At 33.2% G+C, this 24,262-nt stretch overlaps 1 protein-coding gene and 1 pseudogene across 1 annotated transcript in view; one reads left to right on the top strand and one right to left on the bottom strand.

Annotated features, from left to right (window-relative positions):
- The window catches only part of CDH12 (cadherin 12), an 890,215-nt gene that overhangs the window by 521,765 nt on the left and 344,188 nt on the right, over positions 1–24,262 (bottom strand). The window lies entirely within an intron of this gene.
- On the top strand, positions 57–24,125 carry LOC111718999 (annotated as a pseudogene).

Here is a 24,262-nt window from a genome sequence, read left to right on the forward strand (position 1 = left end):
TGAAATCCTCAGAGGTTCCCAGTGAGTAAGTGAGGACCAAAGCAATGTTTCTTAACATGAGATTCTCCGCAAACGTGCTCGGGTCTGGAAGACCCAGTAAGTGCTGTGATAGGCTCCTGTCATGTCCCTTGAGCTGTGGGATGATCATTGACCTGATTAGCACTGAACACTCCCTGCATGCAGGGAAAGCACTGAGAGGATTGGTGGGTCGCAAGGGAATTGGAAAAGGCACCGGGTACACTTGGGAATCTTGTCTCCTCCAGACTAATGGATGAGCTGCAGCCAAGGTTATAATTTCTGAGGAGGTTACCCACGATGTTAACCATGTGAGGACTTAAACAAATGTGCTTTCACATGCCATTTCTTAAGGTGCGTAAGTGCTAGACACAGAGTATAGCTGAGCGATTAAGAAACTGGTGTAACTGATTTGTTAGACAAACCTCAAAATACTCCACTTCAAGGCAAAAGGATAAAAGGGGATTCCTGCACGCACTTTTGACCCTAGAGACTAATGCACACTCTGGTCTTTCTTAGGTAAAAGGAACTTAGTGAGCTTCCTCAACAAGGACAATTTTCTGTTATAAAATGAAGATATATACATCACACACAGAGAGAGATGGGACTACAAGATTATTTGTTTATTCTCAAAAAGAATCTCTATAAAGTGAAGACTGAATTAACATCAAACTGAAGCAATGATTAATCTATTAAATATTTCTGATACCTAAGATAATAATTGAACTTTACTAAATGTTCCTTTCTATTCTATTCTATTTCTTTCTTTCTTGTTTTGGAAAGGCAAGTGGGGTTAAGTGACAAGTCCAGAGTCACTCGCTAGCAAGTATTAAGTGTCTGAGGCTGAATTTGAATCCAGGCCATCCTGATTTCGCAGCTGGTACTCTATCCCGCTGTGTTATCTAGCTGCCCCTTTCTATTATTGTAAAAGGATATGCTAACATTCTAAATTACACTAATCAAAATGAACTCTAAAATTTAGACATATTGCTTAAGATAATTAATTTCTGTATTAGTAGCCACATGCTAAAACCTATTCCACAATTGACTTTTGCCATTGCCTACTTGAGAGATCCTTAATATGTTTTAAATCCAAAATTGTCAGATTACTGATTATGTATGTCTCTTTTAAAAAGAGGAAGCAACTAATTGTTGGAGTACCAAATGGTTAATTTTTGTTGGTGCTAACTTTAACAGTAGAAAAAAATAAAACCATATGCAAATAGCATAAAAAGAACAGATGAAAAAAGTCATTTGCATGTCTTAAGGGTGAGAAAATTCATTGCCAGGAAGAATAAGTGAAGAATGTCCTCTCAGAATGATGCTGAAATGTTCAGCACCTCTGTTTTTCCAAACCAGTCACACTTGGGACATATGGTATTCCTTTGGTAACACTGTGTTTATCGGTGTTTTACACACACACACACACACATTTAAACTATAGATGTATTTCTATGTTTGTGTATATCAAAAAGAGGAACACTAAAATAAACTCATCATACTTTACAAAAACTGGTTACCTCAAATTTTCATTGAATATATCATAAAAGTCTATTTCTCATTAAAAATTTTAAAGAGTTGTCAATTGATCTTTCTATAAGACATAAAATCTCCTATAAACTGAAAATTACTACAAAGGGCAGATTCTTTAACTTAAAGTGCATATTGTAATCATGAGCATTTTGAAGTAGGGCTAAAACAATTCAATTTACAGATGAAGTCTCTTGCTCCCTCAGCTGGCTGAGGTTGGGAGCTGTATGGAAGAAATCCTCTCTTCAGTGGGCACCTAGCCTCCTGCAGAGAAAGAATAAGTACCTTTTACTCCTCAACAGGAGAACCATTATCCAATTAAAGATTAGCATTAATGATTCCCACTTGAAAAATGACTACTTGAAGCCTCTTCCATATCTTAACTGAGGTATCTAAAACATAAATAGTAAATAGGGAACATGGGTTCTACTTTTTTTGGTAAGAATATGGGTGTATCTTTGACAAAATGCTGATGAAAATAAAATATCTTTAATATTCTATGGTAGTTATATAGATAATGCATACATACATATATATGGGTATATAAATTGCTTTAGTACATGCATATTCATTTAACACACGTATGTATGTATGTGTATATATACATCTTTAAGTAAATATATACATATGATATATATGATATCATGATAAACAATATATATGATATATATATATCATATATATATGGAGAGAGAGAGACAAACATTTAAAGTATGTCTATGTACATATAAGCAATATTGGTTATATTCTCTAATTGGTCTAAGATCTTATTTGGGAAAGAATTTTATTTTTTGAAATTGTCTTCCTTTCAGAACACCTGCTTACCTTATCCTACAACCTTCAAGAATTATATTTTACAGCTAAAAGGAGCGCTAATTTCACTAATCTCATTCAGTTTATTTTGCTGCAGATGGCAAATTGCATCAGGTAAAACATCTTTGACTTGATGTAATTTTTAGCTGTAAAGTTCAATTCTTGGAGGTTGTAGGTCATGATAAAACTAGGAGGAATATATCTATTGCCACTTAATTGAAAATTCATAATTCCCTTGTTGAGACCTGTAAGTAGTACATTGGTTTTAATGACCAATGTTATTATTATAAACTTCATGGAAGAAAATCAATAATACAGCAAAAAAGGGAAGGAAATCAATAATCTCTCTGTCTCTGTCTGTCTGTCTATCTATCTTTTCCTCTCCCTTTCTCTCCTACCTAAACCTTGAACATTTATTTTCTGTTATGTGCTAAAATCACAAATATACTTGGTAAAAATTTCCAGTGACTAAGTCTGGAACTCTGAATCCACTTAAACTGAATAGTTATTTGGATTAATGGCCATTTCACATCTACTTTGTTAAAACTCAATTTTGATATAATTGACAGTGTCCATTTCAATAAACAATACTGAAATAGTAGAGAGTATAAACAATAATGGAACAAAAAATGAAGTGAAATAATGGGCATACCTTTTAAGTCAGATTATTATACTTGCTTTTTACTAAATAAAAGAATAGAAGAGGAACACCCTTAGTAGTAGGGATTGCTTAGTTTTGTCATTTTGCCCCCAGAGTCTTGCATAGTCCCCAGGACTTAGTAAATGATTAACATAGTTGTTGAATTAAATTAAGATGACTTGCTGAAAGCAAAATGAAGATGATGGGAAATAAAATAAAATTCCTTGGTGATCTTGGAGGAGAGATACTAGCAAATACTGGATTCAATTTCTTGACTTTAGCTATAATAAAATAACTCATTAATAAATATGCTTTAGGGTTACAAAGATTTGTATGTATTAATTCATTTCATATTCACAGCATCCTTGTAAAGTATTATTCTTTCTCCTTTACAAATGAAGAAACTGAATCTCTGGGAAGTTAAATGACTTATCCAAAGACAAACAACTAGTAAATGACTGAGCCAAGACTCAAAACCAGGCTTTCTTACTTCCTTTCCCTCCTCCCTCAAAAGGTAGGTTTATTTAGGAGAAGAGATTATGGACAAAATAAGAAGCAAAATAGGTATTAGGAGTGATAAATAAGAAACAAAAATTAGGACAATAATGGGGTTAATAAGAAAAGGAATTTGGAAGAATCCATTAAAGGAATATGCCACGAATTGGATGACCTGGAATACCATTTTCCATAAGACAAAGGAACTGGGGTTACAATCAAGAATTAATTACTCAGCAAGATTGAGCATTGTCTTTTAGGGAGGTGATGAACCTTTAGTGAAGCCAGAGACTTTCAATCATTCCTACTGAAAAAAACAGAACTAAACAGAAATTTTGATCTTCAAATACAGGACTCAAGAGAAGCATAGAAAGGTAAACAGGAAAAAAAAAAAAATATATATATATATATATATATATATATATATATATATATATATATATATATATATAATTTAAAGGTTAAACTGTTTACATCCATAGATGGGAAATGATATCTGTAACTCTTGAGAACTGTATCTGTGGAGCAGTTAGAGAGAGCACAAATGGACAAAGGGTATGGTAATGAATGGAGTCTGATGTGATGATGTCAAAGAAAAAGATAATAAAAAGTGGAAAAAGGATTGTACTGGGAAAAGAGGAAAGGGGAAGTATAATAAGACAAATTAGTTCACATGAAGAGACACAAAAGATCTATTATAATAGCGGGAAAGAAGAGAGGGTGATGAGCATTGCCTGAAGCTTAATCTCATCAGTTGGCTCAAATTAGCAATTAGATAATTACACAGTTGGGTTCAGAAATTTATCTTACCCTATAAAGAAGTAGGAGGAGAAATGGGAAAAAGGGGAGGGAGAGGATAGAAAGGAGGGCAAAAACACTAGGAATATGCCAGGAGGTGTAGGCATGCCTTTGCCTAAGCCAGTGCGTAAGCACTGACAGGTTAGATGCATAGAGGAGTTTAGAAGACTAATCAGAGTTAGCAATTGTCCCATCATACCTCTTCTTTCCTCTTTTTTCCAGTTCATATCTTTTTCTCACCCCTTAATGTTTTTGATGTCATCACATCAGAAGCCATTCACAACCACACCTTCAGTCCATGTGATGCCCATCTCTGTCTGCCCCAGTGACATATACAGTTCTCAAGAATTACATAATAATCAAGGGCTATAGCAATCTAGTATTTGATAAATCCTAAACTCTAGCTTCTGGTATAAGAACTTAGTATTTGACAAAAATTGCTGGGAAAACTGGAAAATAATGTCAGAAAATCAGCATAGATCTACATCTCACACCCCATACCAAAATAGGGTCAAAATGGATACATAATTTGGGTATAAAGGATAAAAGCAAAATGAAGATGATGGTAAATAAAATAAAATTCCTTGGTGATCTTGGAGGAGAGATACTAGTAAATACTGGATTCAATTTCTTGACTTTAGCTATAATAAAATAACTCATTAATAAATATGCTTTAGGGTTACAAAGATTTGTATGTATTAATTCATTTCATATTCACAGCATCCTTGTAAAGTATTATTCGTTCCCCTTTACAAATGAAGAAACTGAATCTCTGAGAAGTCAAATGACTTATCCAAAGACAATATCTCTCCCATAGTTTTTCTCTTCTGCTATGATTTTTCTCTCCCAACATGATTCATAAATAAATAAACAAATTAGTAGAACAAGGGATAATTCCCCAGTTAGATCTTTGGAGAAGGGTGGAATTTATGACCAAAGAGGAAATAGAGAACATTATGAAAGGCAAAATGGACAACCTTGATTATATTAAATGGAAAAGTTTTTGCAAGAACAAAACAGAAACAAGATTAAAAGGCAAGTATAAAGCTGAGTAAAAACCTTTACAGCCAATGTTTCTAATAAAGGTCTCATTTCTAAAATATATAAAGAACTGTATCAAATTTATAAGAATATAAGTCATTCCCCAATTGATAAATGGTCAAATGATATGAGCAGATAATTTTTAGATGATGAAATAAAGCCATATATTGTTATATGAAAAAAATGCTCTAAATAACTTTTGATTAGACAAATGCAAATTAAAATAATTCTGAGGTACTACCTCATATCTCTCAGATTGGCTAAGATGATAGGAAAAGATAGTGAAAAATATTGGAGGGGATGTGAGAAAACTGGGACATTAATGCATTATTGGTGGAATTGTGAAATGATCCAACCATTCTGGAGAGCAATCTGGAACTATGCCCAAAGGTCTATCAAACTGTGCAAACAATTTGACCCAGCAGAGCCATTACTGAGTCTGTATCCCAAGAAAATCTTAAAGGAGGGAAAAGGACCCACATGTGCTAAAATGTTTGTAGCAGCTCTTTTTGTGGTAGCAAAGAATTGGAAAATGAGTAGAAGCCCATAAATTGGGGAATGGAATATTATCGTTGTATAAAAATGATGAACAAGGCCTAGAAAAATTTACATGAACTAATGCTGAGTGAAACCTGCAGAAACAGAAGTACATTGTACACAATAACAGCAAGAATGTTTGATGCTCAACTATGAAAGACTTGGTTCTTCTCAGCGATTCCATGATCCAAAGCAATCCCAATAGACTCTGCCATCTGCATCCAGTTAAAAAAAAAACATTAAGGAAACTGAATGGAAATCAATACATGGCATGTTCACTTTTTTTCTGTTTTTTAAATCTCTCCCATAGTTTTTCCCTTCTGCTATGATTTTTCTCTCCCAACATGATTCATAAAGCAATGTGTATTAAAAATAAATAAATTTACTAGAAAAAATTTAAAATAATAAAAATAAAAGGCACAGGTAAAACAAGGAGTGGCAACAAAGATAGCAGCACAGCATTCCCAGCCTCTGGTTTTGGAACCCCTCAAGTAAAGGACCAGCCCCATCTTTCTGGGACAAGTCTAAGCTTCTTAATCATATAATTTGTACTCATACCATTATGTGTCTGAGTCAGAATGATGCTTAGGCAGAGTTGCTCATCAAGAGTGAAGACCCTGTGGTATTGACTGACACAAACTTAAGTGTATCCTGTCCTGAAATGAGGCCTCAATTATCTACAATAGAATATTGGCAACAGAGATTTCTCAGTATGTAGTTCCAGGACCAAAAATGCCTCTACTGCTATGAGAAAAAGATGGCTGGTTCTGAATTTTTTAAATCAAAGCCCAATAGGAAACAGGTAAAATTCTATGGATTTGCATTAATAAGTAGCAGCTGACCTCCAACATGGTGCTTATTGGCATTGAAGGAAATACTTGGTCACTTTGATGAACATCAAAACTTCTTTGCTCAGATCAAGGACTATAAGTGATATATCTTGTTTCCTTCAAATCTTTGAATGTCTTTTTCCATATCTCCTTTACCATCCCTATGACAGGCAATCAAGTGAATTTTGACAATCCTTACAACAAAAGGTTCCCCAGCTTCTAGAATAAGACTCTGATGATGCTCTCTACTGTATGATAATGTATTGATGGTGTCACATAGAATTGTTACTGAATGGAGGAACCACCAGCACTGTGAGCATCTGATATAAGAGTCTCCAACTCTTCATAGGATTAAATATCCTCTCGAGGCTTATTAAATTGGCCATGATAAGAAATATTGAGAAGATGCTGGGAAAGGCTCTAGGGAATTCAACAGAGGTGGGACCTTTGTTGAAAAGATGTTTATTCAGTCATGTCTGCCTTTCCAAACTTTCTTGGCAAAGATACTGGAATGGTTTGCCATTTCCTTCTCCCGCTCCTTTTACACAAGACATACTGAGACAAAGAAGGTTAAGTAACTTTCCCAGGTAGTTAGTCTCGGGGACTAAATTCAAACTCCCCAAATAAGTCTTTCTGACTCCATGCCTTGGCACTCTATCTGAGTCAGGTGGAGCAATTAATAAACCCACCCTCCTCTGCTCCCATCTTTTTTATATTTTATATTTTTATGGGGGAGGGGAAGTTGGGGTTAAGTGACTTGCCCAGGGTCTTAGAGCTATCAAGAGTCTGAGACCAGATTTTAACTCAGGTACTCCTGACTACATGGCCAATACTCTTATCTACTACTGCACTAGCTGCCCCTTCTTTGCTCCCATCTTGAGTGATTTCTTCTCTCATTTCTGTTTGTAATTATCTTCCCTCTCTTGTCCAAATCCCACATACAGTGTAAAGTTTCAGCTTTGTCTCACTATGTGTGGAGGTATCGAAAGGAGGGGGAGGTATGTCGTGTTCATCCTCCAAGGACCTTGAGGCTGTGATGATGCTCTTTTCACTTGATGTCATAAAGCCTCACTGTTAAGGTCTGAAAGGAAAGGAGTCAAGTTTACCTGGACTGCATTGATATCTTTGAAGGGATTCTGTGAAATTAATAATGAGTCTCCCAGTTTCCCAGAATTTGGGAGTGTTTCTTTTTTTTCTCCATTCTGCTTTGATACTCTGCCTATATACCAACAATGTAATTCAATTTTGTACAGCATGGGTGTATCCTATGTACAAAAAGAAAGAGGGAGCTACTTTGTTTCTGTACATGAATCTTTGTTTCCATATTCTGGCCCAGATCTGCCTATCGATACTCTCTCTAATAGTACTTTGCCAAGACTGGCTGTGCTACAGACCCGGAGTTTCCTACCCTGTTCTGATGGCCATTCTGTGACTAAAGTCTGTCTACTAACATTCCACATGCTGCCTTGGTCTAATTCCACTGTATATTACTGAAGGGAAGTTGTTGCCTGGTTTACCAAGATGATTTTAAATTTGTTTTTTAGGCTATTTTTACAGTTTGGGTCTTACTGCAATATGCTTAAAGTTTATAAAACAGAGGCTCTGAGGCTAAGAATCCCATCTATTCCATTCTTTTTGCGTTAGGTTGGCTTTTTTTGTTGAGTCAACTGCTCACTCCCATGAACAGTGTGGGAGGGTCAGTGATGGAAACAGTTATCACTGGAGTCTAAGGAACTAGGGCTGTTCTGGTCTCCATCCCTGAGAATAGATAAGCCAGAAAACTTGCTAGTTCTGGAAACTTCTGAAAAACTCTCATAAGAATCAAAGTAGCTGTAGTCACAAACAATGGGCTCTTCCTTGATCTTCTTGACTGACAGGACAGGACTCTCCTCCTGTAGTAAGTCTCCCCCGAAGGAGTGAGGGAGGAAGGCGAGAAAATGTGATTTTTTTTTTCTTTTTGCCAAAGGTTTAACTCTTCAGTGTCTGAGCAGTGATTCTTGTCCTAAAAAGTTCAGTTTAGAATTGAAAGACTTATAGATGGGTATGCACAGAGAAGAAGATGCTTGCTTTTGTACAACTCTGTGCTTTTTATGCCTGGCCTGGTGTTTTCTCTCATGGGAATAGGATGTGTGTGAATGTGGAAGACATATGTTTTTTCCACTAACAAACAGAATTGGGAAATGGGGGAAAAAGTCATAGAAAAAAGGTATAAAATCCTAATTTTATTAGGGGTGCTGAATAAAGCTAGAATATTTGTTCTGACTTCCAAAAATGAGTGTCTTATTATAGTAACTCAGGCTTTGACTATGTGAAGCTAAAGTGAATTAATAAGAAGAATAACACCACATCTTTGGAAAGATTTGGAAAGTGTTCCAATCATTGTGAACCTCTAAATAATACGTAGTAGGGGCAGGAGGTATTTATTAATTGGAAATTTAAAAAAAAATTAACATTTTCTGGGATCAGCAAACTACAACCTTTATGTCAAACCAGTCGGTCTGTTTTTCTAAAGTCCCTAGATAAAAATGTTTTTACATTTTAAAATCAAGTTTTATTGTATTTTTGAAAGGCAAAAAAAAGACAAAAAACAAAAAAAATCTCAGGTTTCATCTCAGGTTTTGCAAAAGAGAAAAGTGGGTGGTAGTAGTGCACAATTTAATTCTTAGGCCACAGTCTGCTGATTTCTGGTTTTATACCTGTACTTCTCACGGCATAATTTTACAAAGCTACTTAGATATACTTGTATTAACAGGGAATTAAAGAAAATTTCAGAGTCAATAATTGAATATCATTAATCAGCATAGTAAAATTCACAGGTGAATTTTTTATCTGATTTAATCAAGATTCTCTGCTGTATTTTCAACTTTTAAATATTAACCACTGTGATATCCATACCCATGCAATGATTAAATTATCAGCAGAAAAGAAATCCCAAAATATTATTATTGTTTTCAAATAGAGGAAAATAATCTAACTAATTAACAAAGTCAAAATATACTAACTTCCCACTAATGTTGAGAAAGCTATGATCTCAGAATGCTATGAGGGTCTTTTTTGTTTTTGTTTATTTATAAGGAACACATTTTAATTTGTTGGTTTTTTTAATGTTAGTAAAGTTAAATACTTCATGGAGAAGTGTGTATTTATGACATTGAAAAGTGGAACAAATGAATTGTCTGAAAAAATAATTGGACTGGGTCTTTGAAAAGTCTTTAATTTTTGTTGTATTTTATTTTTATGTCATTTATTTCTGAATATTCTTCCCCTTCCCTTTCCTCGTGAGGTATCCATAAAAAGCAGACAAAAAAAGCAGTTCAGCAAGATTAACCAATATATCAAATGAGTCTGGCAGCACATGCAATGTGCTACTAGAGAGGTATCTTTTTTCAATTTTTCTTGAAAATATGAAACAGTTAATTTTTAAATTGTTCTTTTCAGCTATGTTTTTATGAGTCTTGAATATTTGGAGGTATCCCCTATAAATAACTTACTTTTGCCTCTTAAGTAGTCTCTGGTTCCCCTTCGTTAATCTTATATCAGCTCATAAAAGTTTTCTCATGCTTTTCTGAAGTCTTCATACTCATCATTTCTAAAGGCATATCCATGTAATGCAAGTTGATTGGTTATTCCCCTAACAGAGGGTAGTATACTTCAAAACTAGAATTTGAATCAGGAAATATGTTCAAATCAGATATCTATCTGCCTCTAGATAATTGGCCAATTTGTTTAACCTCCCTGGGCCTCAGTTTCCTAATCTATGAAAAAAGTCATTGTTGATTAGCTGATTTCTAAATTCCCTTCTAGTTCTGAATCTATGATTCTACATGGAGAAGATACTTAGCAAATGTCAAACTAAATTTAATTGAAATGGGGGAAACTAGGGACTGGTCCAGACCTTGATACTATCAAGCTATTAGACCTTTAACAAGGCTCAACATATCCTCTACTCAGTAGCTTCATTTAAAAAATGAAGGGACATGACAAAATTGTCTCTAAGGCCCATTCTAGCTTTATTATTATCTGACCATAAAAATCTAAGATCATTTGTCCTTAACTTTGCAAGGTTATGAAAGAATTGGGTAGACAAAAGGTGTAAGGCAAGTATAGGTTTTTCCCTCAATTTTCATATACATACACACAAAGACACAAAATATTGTTTCTATATTTTTCTGTAGAAGTAATATTTAACAAGAATTATATTAGATACAATTCAAATGCTATAGGATTCACCTTGTGAATATTGGTTTCATAGAGAAAAAGACAAATGGCTAATTTCAAGCACATTTTTAGAGATTTTCAAGTCAATCACTGTAACACATTCCTTTTCAAGGGATATGGCCATTACATTATCATGCCATGATTAGGTCATTAGCCCCTCTTTTCCTTGTCCTAGTCACTGAAAAATTAAAGCTGATATAATTATAGCAATTTAAAATTACCTCAATATTGTATGGTATTAATGGAATGCATTGATTAATATTAATTTTTAATATTTATTCTTCACATTGGCTTCCCACTGCTAAGAGGCCTGCTACTTTTTGAATGGATTAAATGAAATGGCTTTCAGTCTAAGCAATTTGTTGGCTTCCTCCCATCCCATTTAAATTAGATTTATTTTGCTTTATATCTTTTAGATGTGATTTGTATGTTCAAATAGTATGAAATAAAATAAATGAAACATTTTGTGGACAATAATTGTACTGCACTTAATGCCTCAGGAAAGGTACAGAAACAATTCAATATGCATACAATTCCAGAAATATACTTCCCTGCTGTAATGATAAAAAAAAAATACCACAACTATCTTTATTATAAAGGACATATACAAATTGAGGCCTTCACTTCATGAATGATTAAGTTCAGCAGCAGGTTATTTTTTTTTGTTGTTGTTTTTCTTTTCTATTAAATGGAGAGGACATTTTTTTTTTTTTTGATTGAAGGGAGAATAGCAAAGAAGGTTTAATAGCTTGGAAAGGTATTGAGGCACATATGCAAGAAATAAAGATAAAAGGAATTCCAGTATTGGAATTGTTAACAGTTCCAAAGCTAATTATAAAACTTGGGTAGGAAACAAAAGGATCACCCCAATTTAAAGAAATCTAAGTTCAAAAAAAAAAAAAAAAGAAGAAGAGATCTAGGGTCATGGCATTTTCAGAAAGTGTTCCAGGATTTCAAAATAAACTTAAATTAGCCTCTAAAAGCAGCAATTACCACCCTGAAAATTTGTTGAAAAATAAACAATACAGATTTTTCATCCCAGGATTAATAAAACTTTACTCTAACTGCTTAATAATATATTAAGATGAGTTAAACTCACAACAACTGCAAATAACAAAATCTTTTAATTTTTCAAGAAAATCTATATACTAAACATTGAAATATATTAAATAAATTTTCCAATAGTTTGTTTTAAAGAAGGAGGAAAAATCATCTAATTCAAAATCCAGTTTCAAGGGGGAATAATACTTTTCAATTCATAGTATTTTTGCAGATAACATTACACAGTACTCAAAAAATATCGTTGTGATCTTACATAGAAATAAAATGGATGGTCTAAAGAATGCTCTCTATTCTTCTAATATTTATAAATTTTGTTGGTACTGCAATATATATATATTTGCATTATGCTTATAAAAATAATTTCGCAGGTGTGGAATAAGAGTTTGAACCACTCAGTAAACTTTATTTTATTATTTATTTCAGAAGTTTAACTTTTTTAGACAAGCTCTCACAAGAAGTCTACCTGTTAGCAAATTTCACAACTGAGTTAACAGTAAAGTTCTATTATGTATCCACTTCCTCTTGGTCCTCAGCAATTTCCTTTAGGTACCAATGTGATGACTTAAATTACCTCCTGAGTTTCCTTTCTATCCTCTTACTACATTGACTGCTCTGCTAATCTAGCTTCTTCTGTGCCCCCCTCTTTTTCTCTCTTGACAGAAGTCAATACTCTGCTGCCACCACATCAGCTATGTAAGTCTGTCTGCCTGCCTCACTGACTCCACATCCTCTTTTACAATAGCTAAAATCCATCACTCTAGTACTAAGTATAAATAGCAAGTTGATTAGATCTCCACACAAAGCGCTCTCTTCAATGCAGTATTAATTCATGCACTCTGATTTAAAAGATATTTTTTAGTATTAAGATTTTGTTTCTATATTTAAAATCAATTATTTTTATGTTATTAAACACAATATAGTTTTTGTCTGAATACTTTATAAAGTTTTTAATTAGATAAACTCATCTAAGTTGCAATATCTTAAATATTTATATTTTTAATTACAAAGACTAGTAATAACAATTAAAACAGCTAACATTTATATAATGCTTACTATATGCTTACACTGTGCTAGGTACTTCACAATTAATCTCTTTTTGATCCTCAGAACAATCCCAGGACACAACTACTATGATTATCCCCTTTTTACAGATGAGGAAATTGAGACAAATAGGTTACATGACTCATAATACAGTCTCACATACCCGGAAAGTGTCTAAGGCCAGATTTGATAGCAGGTTTTCCTAACTCCAGGCTATCATTGTCTGAAATGCCCTCATCATATAACTTGACAGGCCTCCTTCTTTTAAAATAAGGTCTAGCTATATGATGGTTAAAATCTATGTTTAAAATCCTTTATTTATATCTGTATTTGAAAGCCAAAAAAATCTAGGTATCTCTTAAACAAGACAAAATCATATCTGATATTTTCCTCTCTAGAATTCCATGTCTCAGTAGACTTTGTTTTAGGTTTGTAAAAATACCAAAGTTTAAGTTATAAGGTAGGTTCATTTGTTTTAGCTTATTTGAATGTGTTCCCAGCAATGACAAATAAATTAGTGAGAGTGGGAGTGAAGGGATTTCAGAATGGTAAGAGGAAAGCTGTTAAGATAAAGGTGAGCAGCAGCACTGAGAAAGAGTAGGTGATATTTGAAAAAAAATAAAGAAATGTTCTCTCTCTTCTATTACTCTTTACATTTTCAATATCCTTCCATTCGTTTTCTATGTTAATACATGCAGAGAGAAACAGAGGAAAAATGAAGCAGAATATCCACAAAACTTAGGTATGAATCTTTATGACAAAATAAACTGTTTTCTTGTACAGGAGATGGAGTCAGAGGATTTGAGTTTTAAATCCTGTTCTGACACTTCTTCCTTTTCTTATTTTGTATGAGGCATTTAATCTTTTTAAATACTAGTTTCCTTATTGTTAAAAATGTCATTTAATGACCCAGATGTATGACAGCTCTATGTCCTATGATATTGTATATTGGATTTTTGTGTGTTCATCACACCTAGTAATTTTAATTAGTGTTAAATGATCCACTTTCTGCTTGTAACACTACTTAAAACTACATTCTGTTCTGGCTCAAGAAACCTTGAGTATTTTAGAGCACTTACCATTAATAGTCCTTGTCAAAATTACTATCTATGTTTGTAGCAGTCCTTTCTGTAGTATCAAGGAAGTGGAAATTGAGTAGATGCCCTTCAGTTAGGGAATGGCTGAATAAGTTATAATGTATGAACGTAATGGAATATTATGGAATGGAATGATGAGTAGGTGGATTTAAGAAAAGTCTGGAAAGATTCACATGAACTGATATGAAGTGAAGTGAACAGAACCAAGAGAATATATTGTACACAGTAACAAGATTTGAGGTAATTCAAGGCACATACAATAGATTTGTGATGGAAAGTGTCATCCATATCCAGAAAAAGAATTATGGAGATTGAATATAGATTAAAGCATAACATTTTCATCTTGTTACTTTTGTTTGCTTGTTGTTGTTTTTTCCCCTTTAGATCAGATTTTTCTTGTGTATCATGAAGAATATGGAAATATATTTTGAAGAACTGCTTATTTAGCCTATATCTGATTGCTTGCTATCTTGGGGACAGAGAGGAAGGGAGAGAGAACAATTTGGAGCACAAGGTTTTGCAAAAGTGACTGATGAAAACTATCTTTGAATGTATTTGCAAAAATAAAATATTATCAAATTACTATTTAACTATCTATGTATATATGCATGCATGCATATTCATATGTATATATATATATATATATTTGTGTGCACATATGTGTATATATACATAACATTATCCTACCCACTAGACATAATTCAAGTTATGATTTTCTTTGTATGATATAACCCTCCACAGAAAGAACTCACCTTCCCAACAATCCCATTTCACATAGAGCACATTATGGAAACTTTGTGAGTTGCTATTGATTTAAAAAATAATTCATCTTCTCTTTGTACAACATGATAATTGTGAAAATATGCATAGAATCTCACATGTTTAATATAAATTGGATTACTTCTTGTCTAAGGGATGTGTAGGGGGGTAGGGAAGGAGAAAATTTTGGAACACAAAGTTTTGTAAGCATGAATGTTGAAAACTATGCATATATTGTGAAAATTAAAAAAAAAAAACCCTAAAAAAATACATCATTCTTTGACCAAACACATGTGACAAGTCTCTGAATGTAGTACATCTTATCCTAGATGTATAAGTATAACATTGACTGAAATACCATATCTTGTGCTTTCCAGGAATAACTCAAATTTCTGAAAAGTATGCCTTTGATGATATATTGTATGCACAACACAACAATTCATTTGCAATTTCCCACATATTATTAAAATGTATAATTTCAATTGTTTAATTGTTTTTAGTTGTGTTCTACTCTACTTGACCACATTTGGAATTGTCTTGGCAAAGATACCAAGCAGATTGTCAGTTCCTTCTCCAGTTAACTTTACAGATGGCAAAACAGAGGCAAATAGAGTTAAGGGACTTGTTCATAGTTACACAGCTAGTAAGAGTCTGAGGTCAACTTTGGATTCAGATCATCTTGACTTCGGACCTGGCATTCAATGAACTGTGCCTCTTAGATGCCCAGAATCCATCATACTTCTAATAAAATGATCAAATAAATGTCTGACATCAGAATTAATAGGAATTTCATGCCTGTTTGAATAAACAATACAAAGCACCCTTAGAACAATGACTCACTGATTAAACAAGAACAAAATCCCAAAAGGACAATAAACAGAAAAGAAAATATCAAGTACTAAAAGCACTTAGAAAGATGTTCATTTTTCCAATTTATCTGCAAATGCAAATACAGGGAAATGCAAACAGGGTTAAATACAAAACAGGGATAAGTAACTATATTATCTTATACCCATTAGAAGAGCCAGAGTAGCAATAATAGTAATAATAATAAGGTAAGATAAAATAAAATCCATCATGACTGGTGTTTTATGGAAAATGACACTATTGTTGGGAATGTCAACTGGTACAAACCTTTGGGTAAACAATGAGGCAAAATGGAGTTAGTGTGGCATGATAGATAAAGTTCTGGTCTTAGAATAACAAAGATATTGGTTCAGATCCCACTTCAGACAGTAACATATGTGAACCTGGGCAATTCATTTATCTTTAAATGGCTCAGGTAATTCTCTTGGAACTCTTTACTAAACCCTATTTGAATTGTAATTTTCATACAATTGCTCAAAGTTGAGTAGGATTATGCCTTTATAGAAAGAAGTTTGCATTTTTGGAATCCCTTTGTGTTGATGAGATTAATGGCCTTTTCTGTATTCATGTATGACAAATTATAGTGAGTCACAAAAGTTACTAAAGCTTTAAAAAATTTGCTAGATCTCACCTCAAAGTATGATGGGTGGGATGATAAATGGGTAAATGACCTATAATATCTACTCTCTTTGTAATAGCAAATAAAAAATACAAAGAAAAAACTTTTTAAAATATATATATTTGACAATTGGAGACTGGCTGAATAAATTATGATATGAAATATGAGTGTAATGGAATATTATGATGACATTATAAATGATAATAAAGCACATAAGGAAATATTTCTATGAAGTAATAGAACAAAACAACCAGAATGTTATATATATATATATAAAATGTATGAGCATATATGTGCATATATACATACATATTATTGTGTTTTAATTTTTTATTTATCACATATTTTGAAGGCTTTAGTATTTTATCATTGAAATCTTTGTGTGAAGTTAAATACTATGTATTTAATGTCTCAGTGTTGTTGCTGTTGTGGTTGTCATTTGTTCACTATTATAGTAGACAAATTATTGATAGTACACACATATAGATTTCAGTTAATTATAAGAACCCATGAATGGCACTGTGTTAACAAGTAAAGCTTAACATGCTTGCCTTTGATTTGCATTAATTTACTATGTCCATATGAATACATAAATATATACACATACACATACAAACACACATACACACTCGACTTTGCATTTGTAATCAGGAAGACTTTGAAGTGTGCCTTAGACCATAATATCTATGTAACTCTGTGTAAGTCCCTTGACTGCAGTCTCTCTTTTTAAAAAATGAAGATAATAATAGTACTTATCACAGTGTCACTGTTAGGATAAAGTAAGTAAAGTGCTTTGTAAATATTAACATGATATATATATATATATATATACACACACACAGACATATATATATACATACACACATACACACATATGTATGTGTGTTATATACATACATATACATATGCATATATATCTATCACATATACTTTTAAATGCATTGTATGCTATGGAAACAGAATTAGAATCTCTAGATTTCTGAAAATCTCCCTAAAATACAATCTTCTTTAAGAAGTCTTTCAGATGTCATATAAAATACTAAGAATAAGGACAAATGACACTTTACAGTTTCAAAATAGTTCAAAAGACTATTCACCTATCACGTCTGCAACATTCACATTATAGTAATTATTTTTAATTAAAGACTAGAGGTCTGGGATGTGATGACATTTATCAAAATGTGAACACCAGCAAATATATACAGTTCTAAGTAACCTTCTTACCTTAGATTTCTACCCACTCCAATCTTTGCTCTACATAGCTGGTACAATTCTTTGAAGTGAATGGATTTAATCAGTAAACTAAAATATAAACTCCTATCTATCTATCTATTTATCTATCTATCATCTTTTAATTTAAAGTCTTTCATAATTTGATTCCAAGCTATTTTTCTACCATTAGGATGCACTAATTTTCATACTATATTGTATGGTAAAGTCTAATCAACCTTCTTGCTTTTCTTCCCACAAGACACTCTTCCTGGCTCCATTTCTTTACACAGGTCTTACTCAAATTTCAAGAAATTCACTTTGTGCTCTTTTCCTACTTAGAATCCTTAGTTTCTGAAAAGCTCAGCTCAAATATAATCTTTTTTATGAGGCTTTTCTTAATATATCTTATTTCTGTGAATCTTTCCCCCATCATCCCAAAATATTTTGTATTTATTTGGAATATATTGATTATATAATATGCAGCTAATGGACATGTTATCTCATTTATGTATAACATAAGCTCCCCGAGGGAAAGAATTATTTCATTTTGGTTAATCTCGCAGCATTTGGTTCAGGGTATGGCACTTAAATGCTTGTATAAAAAAATACAGGACCTAGTGAACATAAGCACATATGGTAGTAAGTAAATTGACTAAGGCAAATTAAAATAATTAAATGTATTTAATGATACGCAATAAAAATTTGAAATTCCCTGAATCCTAAACATTTTTGATATATAAAATTTTTAATATATTTCTTTTAGATGGAATTATTTGCATGATTTGGCAAGGCCATGAATTCTTTAATTTTTCATCATGAAACCTTAAAAGAAAATGGATTTTTTGTTTAGCCTTCCTAAACAGACAGTCCCTTTTATAGGTGTAGACAATTTTATAGATGTAGCCCATTAGAAATTTAAAAAATAATAATCCTATAAAGTTTTATTGGCTGGATCATTTATAATTTAAGGAAGTGGCATAGTGAGCATAGTAGTAGGTAAGGAGTAAAGAAGTTCATTCTTTTCCCACTTCAGAAACTATAAACCTAGGTTAATCATTTGGTTTCTCATGGTCTAGGTTCCCTCATCTATAAAATGAGTATTTGTGTTCAGTGATCTGAGAGGTCCTTTCTGGTTCTTTATCTATGACCTTGGGATCCCTGAAATATTTGACTCCCTCACATAAGGAACTGTTGCAATATTTCTAAATCATTGAAGAATACCCTTTAAAAGCTACAACTTGTTAGAGAATTATGGATCCATTCTTAAAAACCACCAGATGAACAACACAAAGAAAACAATGAAACAGCTGTGAATGATTTTATTTCTAGGACTCCCCTGATGGAGAACTAACTAAAAGCAAAGAAAGCAGCTCAACCCATATGGGAGCAAACTACATATGTGAGGATTGCTTTGACAAAACCATATCAAAATTATTATGTGTCCTAAGTAATTTATAGACCACAATATTTCATTATTGGCTTCATATATTTTATCATGTATTTCATTTATAAATTTTTTAAAAAATTAATTGAGAACTGTAATGTTCTTGTTGGTTTTCTTGAGGCCTTGGGAGCAGCCTTCGTTTCAGCAGAGTAATCACCACAAGAATAGCCAAATGGCTATTGGAAATCCTTTATTATCTCCTTCACAATCTAGTTTCCTTGCCTGGGGCTAAGCAGTTTTCTGGAGAGCCTTTTTGGTCTCAGTGGGGGAAGTGCAGGAGGATAGGCCAGCCACAAGAAGGCTGATGAAGATGGAATGAGTACTCTGTCAGCCTCGCCACCACTAAGGTGGATGATGGAATGACTCTGTCTCTGCATCCCTTCTGAGTCTATGTCTGGCCCTTCTGAGTCTCCCTCCAAGCCCTTCTCAGTCTGTCTCTGGCTCTGATAGGCCTTGGTCTCAGTGGAGAAATGAGGGAGGAGAGCCTGCCACCAGGAGCCTGACCAAAGATGGAATGAATCTCTCTCCTTGGCTCGGCGAGTTTGAACTCCCGTTTGCAGTCTACTTGTCTTCTCTGGCTCTGACTCTGGCTGAGGCTCCCAGTTTATATGCTATCTTATAATTACATCATTGTAAGTATGAATCTTATAGAACTATATTAAGTACTAAGTACATGTACTGAACTAGAGAACTATTATTCACCATGCTAAAATAGATAACCATTGTATTTATCAATTCCACTGACTTAATACCTTGTAAGAATCCTTGTTTCAAGAGTTCTGGCCCATAACATAGAACATCATTTTTTTCCACTGTACTACATAGTTGACAATATCACTTGGGTTTTGAATCTATTTATTCTTCTTACCATGACTGCACTATTTTCTCCTCTGGTCAAAATTATCAACAATAAAGACACTTAACTGGTTATTACTAACCATCCATTTTCTCAATATGTTTGCTATATTAACTGGCAAAAATATTTAATTTTGATTAACTTTATTATACAATTATCAAATATTTAATTTTATTTCACTTTATTATACAATTAAAAAGATCTCTATTTCTAATGATCATTATGCACATTTCATCAGTACAGTATGTTTATTTTTGAGTTGGTCATGTACTGATATTGAAAGTTAACCAATGAAGCATATATATATATACCACTGGGATATTCACAAAATAAAGAGAAAATACATATAGTATAAATATAGTACCCGGCAGTTTCTTTTGGCAAACTTATAGAAGACCAAAGACAATATTCCCACAAAACATCAGGCATGGAAAAGCTACAATTTTTGATATTAAAGGGAATATCATCATAAATTAAATGACAGGGCCATTGGAGGTAATATTCCCATAAATGATACACAGACTATGTATCTGAGATCTTATGCTTATGTGTTTAATGTTCTAGGATATTGATAAAAATAGCAATAATAGTAGCATTTAAGTCCACTAAGGATTGCAAAGGGCTTTTTGATATTATCTCATAATAGCCCCAGGGGGTATTATTATTATTATTTTCACTGTACAAATAAGGAAAGTTAGGCAAGTAAAAATTGTTCAGTGATTTCATAAGGTTCACATAACAAGGAAATAATAGGCAAATGTGAACTTTGCTCTTACAGACTCTGGATCCATCCATTTATCCACAGCACCATATGGCTACCTATGTATCACTTGGGATATTAATTATTTTCTTTCCTTCCTGTGACTGCCCCATATTCTTTTTTTAGCCAAACCTATCACTGATAATGGCATTTAATTTGTGTCTTATAACACTAACATTCTGATTATGATTACCATGTATGTTTCTATTATCTCTTAAGTTATTTATAATTTTAGTTTATTTTTTTCTGAGATCACTATATTCATAGACATATAGCATGACTGAAAATATTAGATTTAAAGAAATTAACTTTTTCATTGATGACCATGTAAGAATCATTGAAAGCATTATACAGAAACTTATAAAATGAAATCCAGTCTAATTTTTTTCTGCATATTCAATTCTGAGCACAGATTCACCTATAGTACTTATCTCAGATACAGATTGATGGACGTATTCAATGGGTTGAAGGTGACAGTCAGTCAACAACCCTTTATGAAGCACTACCTTTTTTTCACAAAATATGCAAAGAAATGAAGATATAAGAAAAAAAGAAAAGAACATTTGCTCTCATATCACTATATGGGCACTATTCTGGCAGATTTTTTGGTTGTTTTTCTTTTTTGTTTTGTTTCAGAATAGATTACGGATTGATCCTTTTTTTCCCATTATGGTAGAATTCTCTGAGGAGGCTTTGGAGTGTTCTAGGATTCAATATAATTGAAATGGGGGCATCTGCTGATATGGTATCATTTATAAATGAAGACATTTGGAAAACTATTCCATCAATAAAAAATCCAGGATAGCATCAATTGCTACAAAATAATAAGGATTTTGTAAGAGTCCAGCAACCACTTTAGCCAGCTAATATTTAATCTTCTCCTCACCAACAAAAATAGATAAAGCAATTAGGAACAATATCATTTTTATGGTAAAAGCACTTTTGCAAAGTACAACAGATGAAGAAAAATCAGACAGAGCAAAAATGAGATTTCTGGGGACTTGGCACAGTATCCAATCAAACCAAATAAAGGTCATTAGTAAATAAAATTGAAAGGAGGATAACAAACAGATATAAGATGGAACATAGCTTCCAGAATTTATCTAGTAAACTATTTTTATAGAGAACAATAGGAAAACTACCAAAATTATATTACTGCCTCTTGTCCTGATGTACTCTATGAAGAAAATGGTAGAATAGAGAATAGCATCTGGGGAATCCAACCATGTCTTTAAAGAAAAAATCTATACTAGAAGCAATAGGATTTTAAAGGTGCTCAGGGATCAATACTCAAGATATTTCGAAGATAAAAATCCCAGAAGAATGGAATAGATCCTGGATGAAGCTTTTAGCAAAATAAAGTGACCAAGATGACATTTCTATTACTGGAAGAATATTGGGGGTTAAAAAGAGAGATATATTTTTAAATTTCTAGGAGCATCCTGGGATAGTTTAAAATGTTATACAGTTTTCCAAATGAATTCTGATCCTTTGTCATTTTCATTTTTAAACTGAGCTCATTGTTTGTCTCTAGTATGTGTCTGCTTTGGGGGTGGGGTTGCTAAATTGAGCTTATAAGGGACTTATATTAACTGTGAGTGCTTAATATTTAACTACATTGGCAAAGTTTGTCTTTTAAGTCTCTAATTCTGCATCTTGGTGGTAGGTGTGTACACAAAACGTACACACACTAGAAACAGAACAAGAATTGATGAAACCTAAAATATAATAGAGGCATAGTGTTGCTCATCTAAATTGTAAAGTATCACCTGAACTTATTCATGGTTTCCAAAAGAATCATTAGAAAACTCAATTGAAGTGCAGCTAGGTGGCTCAATGGATAGAGTATCACCCCAATTGTCTCAGAAAAAATAATCAATAAAAAAAGAAAAAAAAAGAAAACAACTGAATGGTAGATAATAATACCAATTCTATTCATGTTTACTGAGTTGAAGAAAGTTATTTGACTCAGTAAAGAAAATGCTGCTTTGGGTATCATCCTTAAATAATAAAACAGACTCTCACATATTCATTAAAATCATATAAATGACTTGGGCCTCATTCCCAACTGTGCTTTGTCCAAAATGTGCTTTGCCAAAAATATTTCCCCCCATCCCCCAGCTCTGTTTGTCTTTATGTTGGGCTTGGTATGCTCTTTTTCCTATGTGGAGTGCTTTGTAGACTCATAATTATAATAATCAAATATTGCAAATCTTTGTGATCAAACTCAAAAGGCAAATCACTATCAAGGGACAGAGAGAGAAAGGGAGACAGTAGGATTAGTATCAATTGTTTAAAGGATGTATCTATGGCAGCTAGGGGTATAGTGGAATGCTGAATCTGGAGTCAGAACTAGCTAAGTTCAAATCCAGCCTTGAACATTTCTGGGCAATTCATTTAAGCTCTGTCTACTATAGTTTCTTCTTCCTTCCTTCCTTCCTTCCTTCCTTCCTTCCTTCCTTCCTTCCTTCCTTCCTTCCATCCTTCCTTCCTTCCTTCCTTCCTTCCTTCCTTCTTTCCTTCCTTCCTTCCTTCCTTTTTTCCTTCCTTCCTTCTTTATTTTTTTTCTATATATGATTTTTAATTTTTATTTTTTGCTGAAACAATTGGAGTTAATGTGACTTGCCCAGGGTCACAAAGCTAGGAGGTATTTTGTGTCTGAGGCCAGATTACTGTGCTAGTGTACTATCCACTGCACCATTTAACTGCCCCTCCCATGGTTTCTTAAGCAAGAAAATAAGGAAAACAATAACACCCACCTTCTAAAGTTTTTGAAGATTAAATTAGATAATATTTTTAAAGTACTCAGAACAGGGCCTGGCACATAATAATAATAATTGACAAATGTTCTTTTCTTCCTTCCTATTGCCTACCCTTACGTTTTATAATTAAAATAAAGATTCCCTGGAGATACATACCAGAAGACTATAAACAAATCATCAGATTGCTTGATCCATACTTGGAAAAAAACCTCACATATGTTGGAATCTATATCTCATTCGTTTTACAGAGGGTTTTGCCATTTTCAGTCACTTGGCATTAACTAATAACTCAGTATCAACAGACTCAACTATACTCCAGATAATCTACTTCCAAATGCCTAGAAGCTAACTTCCCAGTCTTAAGGCAGTATCTAATTTTCCCATGTAGCCTGGGTGGTAACATAATTAGGGGAACTGTGGCTCAAGTCCAAATCTGGAGTCTAGCAACAAAAATCCATGATAGGAACCAGCACAAAGATAATGTTTTTCAAAGATCTATTTAATGGGTAGTGGAAGAGTGTAGCAAAAAGAATGATGGATTTAGGCAGAAGACTTAGGTTTGAATCCATGGTATTTTTTTTAACTTATTATTTAGGCAAGTTCTTCAAGTGTCACATTTTTTGTTGTCTTTATTGTTATTAGTTTGTTGTTTATTTGTTTGTTTTTTTGTTTTAGATTCCTTATCAGCAAAAGGAGGGGGCTGAACAAGATAAAGATGGCCTTGGGTGACCCTTCTGATTCTAAACCTACTATTCTGTTGTGGAAAGGGAGACCAGATAAAGGTAAGATAAGGTACTGCTATGAAGTAGCATATTAAACAGGAAGATGGATTTCTGCAGTTGTCAGGGAATAGGATTCTGTATAAA

This window comes from Sarcophilus harrisii, chromosome 1, assembly GCF_902635505.1.
Source record: "Sarcophilus harrisii chromosome 1, mSarHar1.11, whole genome shotgun sequence".
In the NCBI taxonomy this organism is placed as follows: domain Eukaryota; kingdom Metazoa; phylum Chordata; class Mammalia; order Dasyuromorphia; family Dasyuridae; genus Sarcophilus; species Sarcophilus harrisii.